General features: G+C 44.5%; 1 protein-coding gene across 7 annotated transcripts in view; it reads left to right on the top strand.

The window, feature by feature from the left end:
- The window catches only part of LOC146805002 (arylsulfatase D-like), a 514,533-nt gene that overhangs the window by 102,091 nt on the left and 398,300 nt on the right, over nucleotides 1-14,142 (top strand). The gene's annotated exons all lie outside the window — the stretch shown is intronic.

Raw genomic sequence — 14,142 nt, 5'->3', positions numbered from 1 at the left:
TCCTGATAAAGGTGTTGTGAACCCTATCTGCTTCCACCGAGAAGCTGTGCCACAGACTTTTAACATTGTCTTAATAGGAAATTAACTATGTATTTGAAAATTATATCAATGTAACGGATGGTTTTATTTGGGGAACAGCCATTACAACGCAGTTTTTACCACGCATTGCTATTACATCGCATGCTTTACAACGCATGCAATGTTACAACGCATGGTAAAAACCACACATACCATTACATCGCATGCGCTTTTACACACATGCGATGTAATGTGTAATGGCGGCGGCGGCTCTCCATGTCGTTGTCAGGAAACTTAGGCTGTTTCTTCACAGCGACGTGCACCAAGCAGGAAGGAGGAAGCAGGAATCGGAAGCAGAGACGGTGACGCTGGAGAGGAGAGAGGGAAGGGGGTTTGAGCTTGGGTGGGGGTTACTTTTGTAGGGTTTAGGGTAGTGTAAAAGTAGTGTTCTAACGTTTGTGTGTTTTTTTTAACGTTTTAGTGCGGGGTTTTTAGTAGTGTGTTGTAGTGTTTGTTTAGTGTAGTGTATTAGGGTTTAGGGTACTGTTGTATTGATTTAGGTTTTAGGGTAGTGTAGTAGTGTTTGTGTAGTGTTTTAGGGTTTAGGGTAGTGTAGTAGTGTTTGTGTAGTGTAGTGTTTTAGGGTTAAGGGTGGTGTAGGGGTGGGAGTAGTGTGGGTAGTGTTGTAGTGTAGTAGTGTTTTAGGGCTTATGGTAGTGTAGGGGTGGGAGTAGTGTGGGTAGTGTTGTAGTGTAGTAGTGTTTTAGGGTTTAGGGTAGTGTAGGGGTGGGAGTAGTGTGGTAGTGTTTTAGGGTTTAGTGTAGTGTTTTAGGGTTTAGGGTAGGTAGTGTAGTAGTGTTTGTGTAGTGTAGTGTAGTGTTTTAGGGTTTAGGGTAGTGTAGTGTTTTAGGGTTTAGGGTAGTGTAGTAGTATTTGTGTAGGGTAGTGTTTTAGGTTTTAGGGTAGTGTAGTAGTGTTTGTGTAGTGTAGTGTTTTAGGGTTTAGGGTAGTGTTGTAGTGTTTGTGTAGTGTTTTAGGGTTTAGGGTAGTGTTGTACTGTTTGTGTTATGTTATGTTATGTTATGTTACGACTATTTATTGTGCGCACAGATACTCCAGCCAAGGAGCGTCCTGGCGCAGAGACAAGGTAGCACGTAACACAACCACAGGCTAAAAACAGATACTAAAAGACAGCTAAAACAAGAAGGTTTTTATAGCCCTCCGAAAGGTCAGAAGGTCCTCCAGCACGCGGATTTCAACAGGCAAGGAGTTCCATGCTGACGCAGCCATTACCCTAAACGAGCGGCCTCCCATGCGGCTAAGCCTAAATCTGGGAACCACCGCGAGGGCCAGACCCTGAGAGCGAAGGCTACGGGCAGGGACATAGAAAGACAGACAACTCGACAGGATTTCCGGGCCTGTACCACGCAAGATTTTAAAAGCAAGGCACAATACCTTGAAGAGGATGCGCTTCCTAACCGGAAGCCAGTGTAGGGAGCGAAGGACACCTGTAACTGAGCAGAATCTGGGCAAGCCAACGATCGCCCTCGCCGCAGCATTCTGAACCCGTTGTAAGCGGGTTAGTTCAGCCTGGTTAGCCCCGGCCAGGAGAGAGCTGGCGTAATCCAGGCGGGAGATGATGGTAGCCTGGATCACCAGCTGCCTGGTCGGGGCGTCAAAGAACTTGAGAACAGGTCTCAAGCCCCTCAGGAGACCAAAACAACAGGCCGCGGTTCTTTTAGTATGGCCTACAAAGGAGAGGCCCGCATCCAGCCATACCCCCAGATTTTTCACTTCCGATACCGGGATCGGAGTAGGTCCCAACTCTGAGGGCCACCAGTGGTCACCCCACAGCTCCACTCCCTTCCCGACGACCATCACCTCTGTTTTAGTGGCGTTTAGCTGAAGGCAGTTGCCTGTCAGCCAACTAGCCACCGCCTTCAGTCCGGACTGAAACCTGGGGGCCTCAATCTCCGCATCCCCACTGAGAGTAACCGCCAGCTGAGTGTCGTCAGCATATGAGACCAAAGTAAGGCCCCACTGCCTAGCGACATCCGCCAGCGGTCTCACGTAAAGATTAAACAACGTGGGACTCAGCGAGGACCCTTGCGGAACCCCCATGGCCAGTGGTTGGTAGTTGGACTTGAAGGGAGGGATGGCAACACAGAAGGAGCGGTCATCTAAAAAGGAGCGGAACCATTGCAACACCTGACCGCCAATGCCAGTCTCCTCGAGCCGACGCAGGAGGATGCTGTGGTCTACCGTATCAAAGGCGGCGCTAAGATCTAACAAAATAAGCGCCGCCGTTTGACCAGCATCCAACCTTGCCCGGAGATGTTCCACCATCACAAGTAACGCAGTTTCCGTACTGTGCCCAGCACGGAATCCGTTTTGTGTGGGGTCGAGGGCATTGGTCCGAGTCAGATGTTCAGACAGGGCCAGGTTGACGTGGGCCTCCGTGATCTTGGCTGGCCAGGGTAACAACGAGATGGGGCGATAGCTCTCAGGCTTGGAAGGGTCCAGGGTGGGCTTTTTAATGATCGGGGACACCACAGCTTGTTTCCACTTAGATGGAACAGTTCCCGTTTCCAAGGAGAGGTTGACAAGGGAGCATACGGCTGTACGCCCCATAAAAGCTTGATCTCGGAAGAGAGCAGGCCTTACTGGATCGGATGGGGACCCAGATTTGACTTGCAACGCAAGTTTGCCAAAACCATCCAAGGTAAGGGGGGGGAAAACAAGCAGTGTAGTCTGATGATGGACCCCATTTATACTTTCCTCAGTGAACCCTATGCTAGGGAATGTCCTATATATAGCTTGGACCTTCCCCAAGAAGTAAGATGCAAGGGATTCACAATGGGAAAGGGAGCTCACGGTCGTAGAGGTAGTCCGCTTCACTGTAAGATCTTTTACGGCCTTAAAAATAGCTTTTGACGGATTCGGACTGTTCCGGAATTCGATGGCATAAAAAGCCGCACGGGCTCGGCAGATAGCTCGATGGTAGAGCTTAACGGACTTGGCGTATGCAGCTTTTAGATCAGCCCCATAGGTTTTCCTCCAAGCCCTCTCTGCTCGTCTACAGGCACCCTTTAGGGCCCGGAGAGTGCCATCGTACCAGGGACTCGACTCTCTGGAATTGATTTTAGTTGAGACGATGGGTATCAGAGAGTCCAAGGCCCTAGTTATCCATGAACAGAAGAGGTCATACCCCCTTTCCACATCCGTCAAAGGGCCCAGCGGCTCCTCTAATAGAAGACGATGAAAGTCCTCTAGCCGAAGCTTTTTCCAAGCCCTCTTCTGAACCCTTCTAGCCGAGGAGATGGAGGGAGTGGCCGAGACCGGGCAGAGGATGGACACCAAAAAGTGGTCTGTCCATTCCACCGGAGAGACAGAGGTAATTTGAATCCCCAACAGATTGGTAAACAGGGGATCCAAAATATGCCCCCCCAGATGGGTAGGCTGGGAAACCATCTGGGGAAGTTGAAAGGCCTCCAGGTCAGAAGAGATGGAACGCACTGTCAGGCCAGAGAGGGTGTCGAAATGTAGGTTTAGGTCACCCATGATAGAGAAGTTGGCACAGTGGCGACCAAAGGGCCAACAGTGTCAGGGAAAGCATTTCTAAACGCCACATCACTGCCGGGTGGGCGATAGACGACCATCCCGGACAGGGTAAACTCAGGGCTGACAGAGACCTTGAACATGGCACTTTCACACCCGGAGATGTTTAGGGCACCCCAGACGCAAGGGTAGATAGATTTTACCACTAACGCGATACCTCCACCCCTAGACAGCCTATTCAGAGTGTACATAGAATAACCGGGTGGGCAGGCTAGATTAGTAATAGCGGTATCAGCGTCCTGTAGCCATGTTTCCGTCATGGCAAATACGTCTGGAGCTTCCTCCTTAATGAGGTCATAGATGTGCTGATAGTGTTTCAGCGCAGACCTGACGTTTAAATTCAAAATCTTCAGAGTAGTGCGAGTGTCTGTAATACGGCGGGTCTCCGAGGAAATAGACCTTGGGAGAGGATGCGGAGAATCGAGAGCCCACCCATTACAAGGGCAATGATATGGGCCACGCAATGGGTGAACCGGTGAAAGGGTGCAACAGCGGCTTACCTGACCGATGGCAAGCAGGCAATCCCGCGAGTACGTCAGCATGGTGGACCCAGGATGGTATGATAGTCCTTACACAGAGTACCGCGACGTCCAGCGCGTCCTTAGCGCGGACGGGCGCAGACGGGCAGGACTCTGGCACGACTCCGGCCACGCGAGGACACGCCCGCTGCGCGATCCCGCTGCGCTAGGGGAGGAGCTTTAAGTAGGTGTTCCCAGGCTGCTCCTGCGCACTGAAGCGCTGGAGGGTAGAGACACCTCTATCCACACACCCCACTCCAAAATGGCTGCCAAAACGAACACCCACCCCAGAGCCAAATCCGCCAAAACGGCAGTGCGGGGGCCAATTAAGGTGCAGGTAAAGGGCGCTATCTAAAAACAGCTAAACAAACAAATAACACACAAAAGTTATTAAAAATCACAAAGGTGAGAGCAAATGCGCGCAGAGCGCTCACGCAGCTACCTTGTCAGGGGCGGTTTCAGGAGGGACTCGCCTTAAGTAGGTGTTCCCAGGCTGCTCCTGCGCACTGAAGCGCTGGAGGGTAGAGACACCTCTATCCACACACCCCACTCCAAAATGGCTGCCAAAACGAACACACACCCCACTCCAAAATGGCTGCCAAAACGAACACCCACCCCACTCCAAAATGGCTGCCAAAACGAACACCCACCCCAGAGCCAAATCCGCCAAAACGGCAGTGCGGGGGCCAATTAAGGTGCAGGTAAAGGGCGCTATCTAAAAACAGCTAAACAAACAAATAACACACAAAAGTTATTAAAAATCACAAAGGTGAGAGCAAATGCGCGCAGAGCGCTCACGCAGCTACCTTGTCAGGGGCGGTTTCAGGAGGGACTCGCCTTAAGTAGGTGTTCCCAGGCTGCTCCTGCGCACTGAAGCGCTGGAGGGTAGAGACACCTCTATCCACACACCCCACTCCAAAATGGCTGCCAAAACGAACACACACCCCACTCCAAAATGGCTGCCAAAACGAACACCCACCCCACTCCAAAATGGCTGCCAAAACGAACACCCACCCCAGAGCCAAATCCGCCAAAACGGCAGTGCGGGGGCCAATTAAGGTGCAGGTAAAGGGCACTATCTAAAAACAGCTAAACAAACAAATAACACACAAAAGTTATTAAAAATCACAAAGGTGAGAGAAAATGCGCGCAGAGCGCTCACGCACTACCTTGTGTAGTGTAGTGTTTTAGGGTTTAGGGTAGTGTAGTAGTGTTTGTGTAGTGTAGCTTTTTAGGGTTTAAGGTAGTGTAGTGTTTTAGAGTTTAGTGTAGGATAGTAGTGTATGTGTAGTGTTTTAGGGTAGAGTAGTGTTTGTGTAGTATTTTAGGGTTTAGGGTAGTGTAGTTTTGTTTGTGTAGTGTAGTGTTTTAGGGTTAAGGGTAGTGTAGTGTTTTAGGTTTTAGTGTAGTATAGAAGTGTTTGTGTAGTGTAGTGTTTTAGTGTTTAGTGTAGTGTTGTAGTGTTTTAGGGTAGTGTAGGGGTGGGAGTAGTGTGGGTAGTGTTGTAGTGTTTTACGGTTTAGGGTAGTGTAGGGGTGGGAGTAGTGTGGGTAGTGTTGTAGTGTAGTAGTGTTTTAGGGTTTAGGGTAGTGTAGGGGTGGGAGTAGTGTTGTAGTGTGGTAGTGTTTTTGGCTTAGGGGTAGTGTAGGGGTGGGAGTAGTGTGTTGTGCAGGTATAGGGGTAGGGATGTCACTTACCTTGCAAACTTTTACTACGAGTATTGCTTTACCACGCATGCCTTTGCGTTGTAATGGCATGTGTGGTAAATGCATACTCATGGTAAAAGTATGTGATGTAATGGCATGCGATGTCATTGACATCGCGTAGTAATACCCGCGTTGTAATGGCACACGTGGTATTACTATGCGATGTAATGACATACATCCGTTTTATTTATTGAATGTGTCTTAACATATGTAAGTGGTGTATTTTTTAATCACAAATAATAATTATTTTCTTTGAACTATAGAGAGACAGAGAACAATTTCATAATGGTGTTGAATGTTTAATATGACTATCAATGTGGGTATGTTTTGAGTCCCTTAAGAATGTTTTATGAGGCAAGTGCACAACAAAAGGGGAATTGATTTTTTCTTGTGTGACAGAGACAGGCCTTTCCTCGCACTCTAGAGGTCCCACAGTGTTGGAAGTAACTGAACACCTGGAGGGACTACAAGTCACATAACCTTGGCTGCGAGGACTGGCAGGGACAGACCAAATGCCTTTCTTCATGCTCTCAGGGTCCTGAAGCGAGGGAAGCAACCGGACACCTGGAGGGCTTGCAATTTCTACAACTTTTGCCATGGGGGCAAGCAGAGACAGAATACGCATGCCCCTTTCCTTAAGCTATGAAGCACTCGAGGAGTCCCGCAGCATGGGAAGCAAGCGTACACATGGAGATAAAGGAGCCGAATGAACATGTTCTAGATTGGCTCTAGAACCTTGAGTCGATGGTACTTTTCTCAGCATGAGAGTGTAGGATGGAGAGAAATCACTAATGTCAGTCAATTCAAATTAAATTATCTAGGGTCATTAAGAATCACAGACTACTGAATAAAGTTAGTTAATTTATTATAAAGCCAAAAACAACAGAATATACAGACACCTCAAGACGAGGGTGTAGAAATATATTGGGACTAATACAAAGCCAAATCTACGAATAAAGTTAAGGCGGTGCAGCATACACAAGACTATTAATTCGAGAATCAGGATACAAAAGATTAAATAACAAGAATCCAGGTTCCCCTGCATCAAAGCTTTATGAAAATGAAGCATTAATCTATCCCTACACTAGCACTAACGTGACATCCCTAATTAAGCATTTTGCGGGGCAGGATCAGTTAAAGTGTCAGTGTGTGGAGTCTCCCTTAGAAGTCTCTCCACTTCTATTGGGTTAAGTAGCATGAAGCCACTGAGACAGAGCTCGTTCTAAGATGCTCTCTCCCCAAAGGGCAGAGAATAAGTGCGCTCTTTCCCTACTTACAATACTCCCAATATCTCAAGTGTCTTCTTAGAATGCATTTCAGCTCAAGCCATCCGATCAGGCCACGTTCTCGAAAGTAGTTTTCCATGACCCGATGATTTGGCATGATGACCTTGATTCCCAGGCCCTCTCCGGGGAGAATGTACAACAGTTTACTTCACTCCCAATGTATCCTCTTCTCTCCTTGCCCAATTCCTAAAACAAAGACATTATTCTAACTAACAATGGCGCTTCTTCCACCTACAACATAAAAGTGAGAAAGAACAGAATCTAACATGCACATTATTTTCTAACGCGAGAGCTTCCAGGGAAAATGCATTTCAGGCCTAGAATATTAAGCTAACATTAGAGAAATGCCCACAACACCCAATTACAAACTAAAATGGTCCCATTCTAAATCAAAGTAGCATGATAAATGAGCCACGACCGGCTTGAAATTGCAACCTGATGGTGCGACAGTGCTCTAGTGTTACAGACAGGCCATGAACCATCCCTGTCCATGCTATGATCCCGAGTGCGCTCACAAGAGAAGCCTAATGAGGACTTCCACCAAAGGGAAGCTTAGAACTGGATGAAGGCCAAGCCTCACTTTGAAAATGAAAGCAATAGTGGAAGGGAGCATGAAGAACGGGGTTCTGAAGGGTAGGAAAAGGGTATTCTAATATATATACAATAAGGAAATCTGGTTAAAGAGGAGGACTTCTTCATCCAGCCCCATGTCTAGGAAGATCACTTCTGAAAACTATATACTGGAGCTAACGGGAAGTCTGACAATGACTGTATCAAGAATGGTATGCCCTCCCCTTTTGAGGCAGTAGTAGGGGATCCAGTTAGTTTCACCATGGAAGAGACTATGACTGCAAAACGTATGATGCCACCCGGTAAAGCCCAAGGTCTAGGTAGAATACCAGGAGATCTCTATTGCTCTGAACAGAATATATGTGGCACTTTATTGCACTCCGTTTTTAATGCCATAGTATGAGGGGGGTATCCCAGGGACATGGAAGGTCGCCAAAATAATCCCCATCTTTAAGAAAGGGGAAAAAGTGGATCCATCGGACTATAGGCCCATTAGCCTCATAGACACTGCACACAATGCTTTTTTAAATTAATGCTGACCCACTTGCAGTCCTGGATAGAGAGAAATAAAATTTTGTCCCACCTGCAGGCATACTTCAGGGCATCCACAAGCACCCTGGATTAGGGCCCTCCTTCCAACAAGTGATCAGCGTGCTAAACTTTGGGCTGCCCTTAGGGACATGGGGCTACTAAGGGGTTTGTTACGACTTATAAAACGATTGCACCAAGACAAATATGCCACAGTTAGATGCAGCACTGTAGGTGATTTAACCAAGAGGGTAAGCGTAATGAAAGGGGTGCGACAAGCCTGTGTACTGGCCCTAACTCTGTTCACTCTATATATGAATGGGTTCCTCAATGAGTTATATAATTGTGGGGGGGATCCTCCCAAACTAGCAGGCAAACAAATCCTGTCCCTTCTCTTTGCAGGCAATATGCTGCTTATCTCAAAAACCCAATGGGCATTCAGAATGTGCTAAACAGGTTCTTGGCAGCATGCAATGATGGGGGTCTTGAAATTAACTACTCCAAAACGAAGTTTATAGTTTTTAACCCACATATATCTTTTAAAGGGAAATTGAGGCTGGCCCAAAACTTTATAGGACAGGTTAATGTTTTTGACTATTTGGGAGTTAGGCAAACTAGTAACCTGACATGGTCACCCCAGATTCAAAAGAGCACTCATCCACTCTAGCATGCAGATAGTGCAATTGCAAAGAAACTTAAGCAATCTGTTTTCCGCACAATTTCTCCTACAATCGAAATCCATAGGGCGAGAGGGTTGGGAGGCATCCTTTATGGGGCCGAACTGTGGGGTATGGAGCATCTGAAACCACTTGAGGTGGCGGAAAACAAATTTATACAATCAATCCTAAACTTAGCAACAAATACACCACTGCTACCGGTACATCTCGATGTAGGGCTAAAACCCATCTCCCTCATTGCAGTTTTGAAGGTTCTAGTGTTCTGGGTAAGACTGTGGACCAGTAACACCCAGATCCCTGTCAGGGAAGCAGTAGACTAACTATTCACCCTAGAAAAACAAGTTGGGCGACTGTGCTGGTTTAAAGAGGTTAAGCAGTGGTTGCATAAATTGGGGTTGGGGGCACTGTAGGAGAACCCTAAATCCATGACCGTCAAAGTGCTCCCTCTTTTAAAAAACAGATCTTGGGACTATACTGATCTTGTGTTTTGCATCAGGCATTTTAACTGACAGATTTAAAAAATTGCTTCCAGTTCGAAACTTTTATGTATGGAACTAAACCTCCTCATGAATGTACACTTTACTTACAATTCAGTGTTGGGGATTTACTACTGAATGACACCATAAGCCAATGGAAACATTTACCTGTAACCCCACGGTGTCCCCTGTGTAGTTTAAGTGCAGAATCAATTGAACATTTTATGTTCATTTGCCCTTTTTACGCATGCATTAGAAAAAGGTGGATAACCCCTGTATGCCGCCTCCTGTCCTTCAAACGATCAGCTGAGGCCCTATGGATACTCCGATCTGACACTACCAAATGGTTAGTGTTTACAATAATGAGATACCTCTTATATTCTTGGCGCTTTAGGATTAAACATGTATCTGTCAATCAGGAACCAACATGCTGATCACTTGTTGGAAGAAGAGGCCTTTTATACTTTCTCTATAAAAAATACTTTTCCACAAAACAGGTGCCTTTCTGTGATGGAACTTCTATGAATATTTTCAAACCGTACATGTTTTTAATAACATTATTCTCTGATACTTTAATACATATGTGTTTATTGTATGATGTGAATTGTTTTGTTTTCTTATGTGAATGATCATCAAATGATCGAAATAAACTACTCTATATACAATAAGGAAGGCCACCTGAGATACAGGAATGAATGCAATAAATGAAAAATACAGAGCTTGGAGAAATCTTATGTATAGTACTCTCTAATCATAATTGGTAAATTCCACTCCACAGAACGCTTGTAAAGGAAGACATTTAGGAATGCTACAATCAACTATATATCTTTGATGGAATAAAAGATACATCCTTATAGACTATTAAATAACAGCAGACAAGCAGCGGTCTTCTATAAAACATGAAACCCCATTCAGTCATTTACAGGGGGACATAAACAAGCCAGAGAAAATCCGATTCACCAGTTCACATTTTCTTATACTTATTCTTATACTTCAGTAAATCAGAAAAGGGGTAGCTATTAGAGTTCTTCAATCTACTTAAGTACTTTACTTGTGGAGTAAGGCAACCAATCCCTTCCATTCGCCTATGGAATTAAGTCCATTAGACATAGAATCTATAGAATGGTATTCTGGCTACATTTTGTACTTGCCATCTGATGTCGTCAGCTGTATGCTGCTTCTTCATATAGTGTGTTGCTAATGAAGCCGTAGTTATTCTGCAGCTGGCCTGCTTCGGTGTTGACCAATGCACATCTTCAACTGTTGGGTCGCTTGCCCATTGTAAATAAGGGAGCAAGGGCACCACACACAATACACAACATTTGTGGTATTACAATTCGAAAAACTCTTAAATTCCAAATTAATCAAATCGTATGAGAAAAATTTAGTGTTCATAATGTAATAACAGGCTATACATCCTCCACATTTATAGTGACCTTTCAGAGGTTGGAAGCCCCATGCCCTGTACAGGCTATTATTTTTGGTGACTCTGGGTCCTCCTGAGTAAACCAAATCATCATGGATGTTCTTTCTGTTTTTTAAAGGAGAATGATGGTAACTCCAAAGAAGGATCTACCGCTTGTAAACTATGCCAATGCTTCCTACTGGATGCTTTTTTAAAAATTACTATGGTGACTAAAAGTGGTAACACAGACCATTCTATTGCATTCTGTCTTGGGTCTATTGGTAAAAAGATCCTCTCTTTGGTTGTACCACGCTCACTTAAGAGATAATTTTACTAACTTTTAAGTGTAACCTCTCTCCAAGACTCTCCTTTGCAAAATAGCGGGCTCTTTAAAATAGTCAATTCCGTCTTACTTTCAGAAACTGACCATAGGGGAGGCCATTTCTGATGGAATGTGGATGAAAACTTCGGTACGAGAGGAAGGGAATTTCTCTCTGTCGGTTTTCTATATACAGATGTTATCAATTTTCCCTCACTTGTGTATTAACAGGTCCGGAAATGTGATCTGTTAATTATCCCAGTTACACGTGAATTGCAATTTCGGCAGCACCTGATTCGGATATAGAACAAATTCTTCTGGTTTGTGGGTGAATCTGCCAAAATGACAAAGACATTGTAGATGTACGTTTCCAGCATTTTATCGAGAACCTATAGGGATTACCATCTGTAAAAACAAATTGCTTTTCAAATGCATCAACAAAAACTATGGCCAGATTTTGTTCTCAAATGACTCCCATCATTGTTGATAATGAGGATCTCCATATTTGGAATAATTAGTAGTAAGGGCAATTCTTAAAAGGTCACTAATGAATTGAGTCAGGACCACCCGTATGTGGTCTAGGGCGGGCTTCAAGAGTACGTTCTATAATGAGTATGCTTTCTTGTTGAGGTATGTTAGTACATCAAGAAATAATTTCAGGCATGACTAACAGTTCATTCTCAGGATCAAAAAGCCAATTCGCTATCAGGTTGAACAGATAAGTGCTGTAGCACACACAAGTATCCAGTTTAGGTACTATGTGTTTAATGAACATGTTTATGTACTGCCCCAGGGGGTCCAAATTCGAACCACATCTTGATAGAAATGGTTTACCTGGTGGTGGTTCAAGACTTTTGTTTGTGTACTTTAGGGAGTGTATATAAGACAGGGACCCTTGGATGCTTGACAATGCAATTGATATCCTGAACAGGACTTGCTGATTCTGTAGATGGACAACACAATTTGGTTCTTAGCAGCCCTCCTCATCCCTGGATAACTTCTTCTGGTACTTTCAGGGGTAAGTACCTTGTACTTTATGCCATGTTTCTGATTTATTCAGCGTGTTAGTACTACATAGTTAATATTAATCAATTGCGCATTTCCACCCACACAGGGACATTTCTTCTGTGTAAATACCTTTTTATTCTTCACCCTAACACCGAGGTGATACTGATGGATCTGAGTTATTTGGTAGTGGGTATCATATTTAGGGCCTCTCGGGTAACTTGTTCCCAGTACTCTAAATACCAGCCACATTTCCCTAATTGTAATGTCCTTGTTTCAGACGTCACCACATCTTTACTGTCCTGATGAGACCCTTGTATCTTGTGAGGGTCGAAAAGTCGTCAACACCAAGGAGTAACAAACTATTCAATTAAGAATTTGTTATTACGTGGATTATTGAAATCATTTTGTGGATCGTTTGTTACTAGTCGATCAGCCCATTGTTTAGATTTAGTGACATATACTTGTTTGACATTGTGGTGTTACGGGCTTTGCACTTGGGTCAGATTGTACTGCTACTTTTTGTAAATACTTGGTAATTTTGTGTTGTATATAAACTGATGTGTCTAATATAAATGCATTTGTTATATTAATTTCATTTATGTGATGATGGTCGTTTTAAGCATCAAATGCATGAAGTTATTTAACCTTGAATTACTTATTTTCAGTTTTAACGACACCAATGAAACCACTGTTGCAGATAACATACTCTTTCTGTCACGCAGCGCAGCAAGTTGATTTCTGTGTTGCAGTGCATGATATTTTGATAAATCTGGCCCTTAGTTTTTAGTGTATTTAAATAAGGCCATCAATATCTTTGCTGATGCATGGTTACTGTGGCACTCAGGTCAGCGTGGGTAGATGCAAACCCCACACGCGCTGCTTTATTTAGGTCTAACCTAATCTGCTCATTAGGAATATGTCTATTTTCCTCTTTAGGTAAGAAAACCATTGAAGTGTTATCTTGATACAGGGTGTTGGAGTATTTGTAGGGATAGCCAACAGGAGGTTTTTGACCCTTTAATGCTGTTTGAATCGCTGCCAATATGCCTGTGTCAATATTGTTTTGCGATCTGGTTACCCCTGATAGTTTAAAAGTATGAACCATTGCCTTTGCAGCTAATTTGGATGCACAGTTGCCTTTGGTGGGAATTCCTTCACTTTTACGGGCCATGGTGTGGACCAAAAAAGCTAAGAAACTTGCCTCATAAGATAGCTAGCTTTCCCCAAAGCTGTTTATTTCTTATCTGTTTTCCGATTGAATCTCTGAATCCATTCAGTGTTCTAGGTCAACTTTGTACCCTTGCACACAGCAAGATGAATCCAACACTTTTAGTTAAGAACTGATGGATCAGCCTTCTGTAGTGCAAGTAACAAATCATGGATTTCTGTGAGTTGCGCAGTGCAATCACCTAAAGGTTTGGTGTGTGTATAAAGCTTAAATTTTAAACTCTTTTTATTAACCTTTTGAATTCCAACCAGTACTGCCATACCATAGCGTTCGTCACAACGTACATTACATCTTTCTCGATTACATCTGTATCTTACGTTAAAGACCCCGTTCAGTTTTCTCATTACATTTACACCCGTCTCTTTAACCGCACCATAACATCCCTCTTCGGAGCTCGTTATACACACCCCTACTAGTCAGAATTGTCTGATTGAGATTCTTCCTGCGGAGGATCGCAGATGTTACCCCGATATAGATTCCACTTCCCCCATATCTTACTCCATTTTTTGGGGCAGCCTCTGTGTATGTAGACTGATTTTTCGGTTACCATTAGTTCGTCCATACCATTACACCATTTTCGGAGTGTCGGGTCTTGCCTGGCTCCTCACTGCTGCGCTATATCTCTTTTTGCTAAGGCCATCCCTAGTGCTACCCATGTTTGTACCGTCTGAGTAATGTCCGCTGCTTCCCAGACATTCAAGATGCATCCCCTCGGTTCAGGAACCAGTGTTATACCTGTCACCTGCGCCACCGTGCGCAATATTGCTTTCCAATAGTTCTGGATG

This window comes from Triturus cristatus, chromosome 8 (assembly GCF_964204655.1).
Source record: "Triturus cristatus chromosome 8, aTriCri1.1, whole genome shotgun sequence".
NCBI classification, from domain to species: Eukaryota; Metazoa; Chordata; class Amphibia; order Caudata; family Salamandridae; genus Triturus; species Triturus cristatus.
The sequence above is the reverse complement of the archived record's forward strand: the minus strand, read 5'-3'. Positions and strand labels throughout refer to the sequence as shown.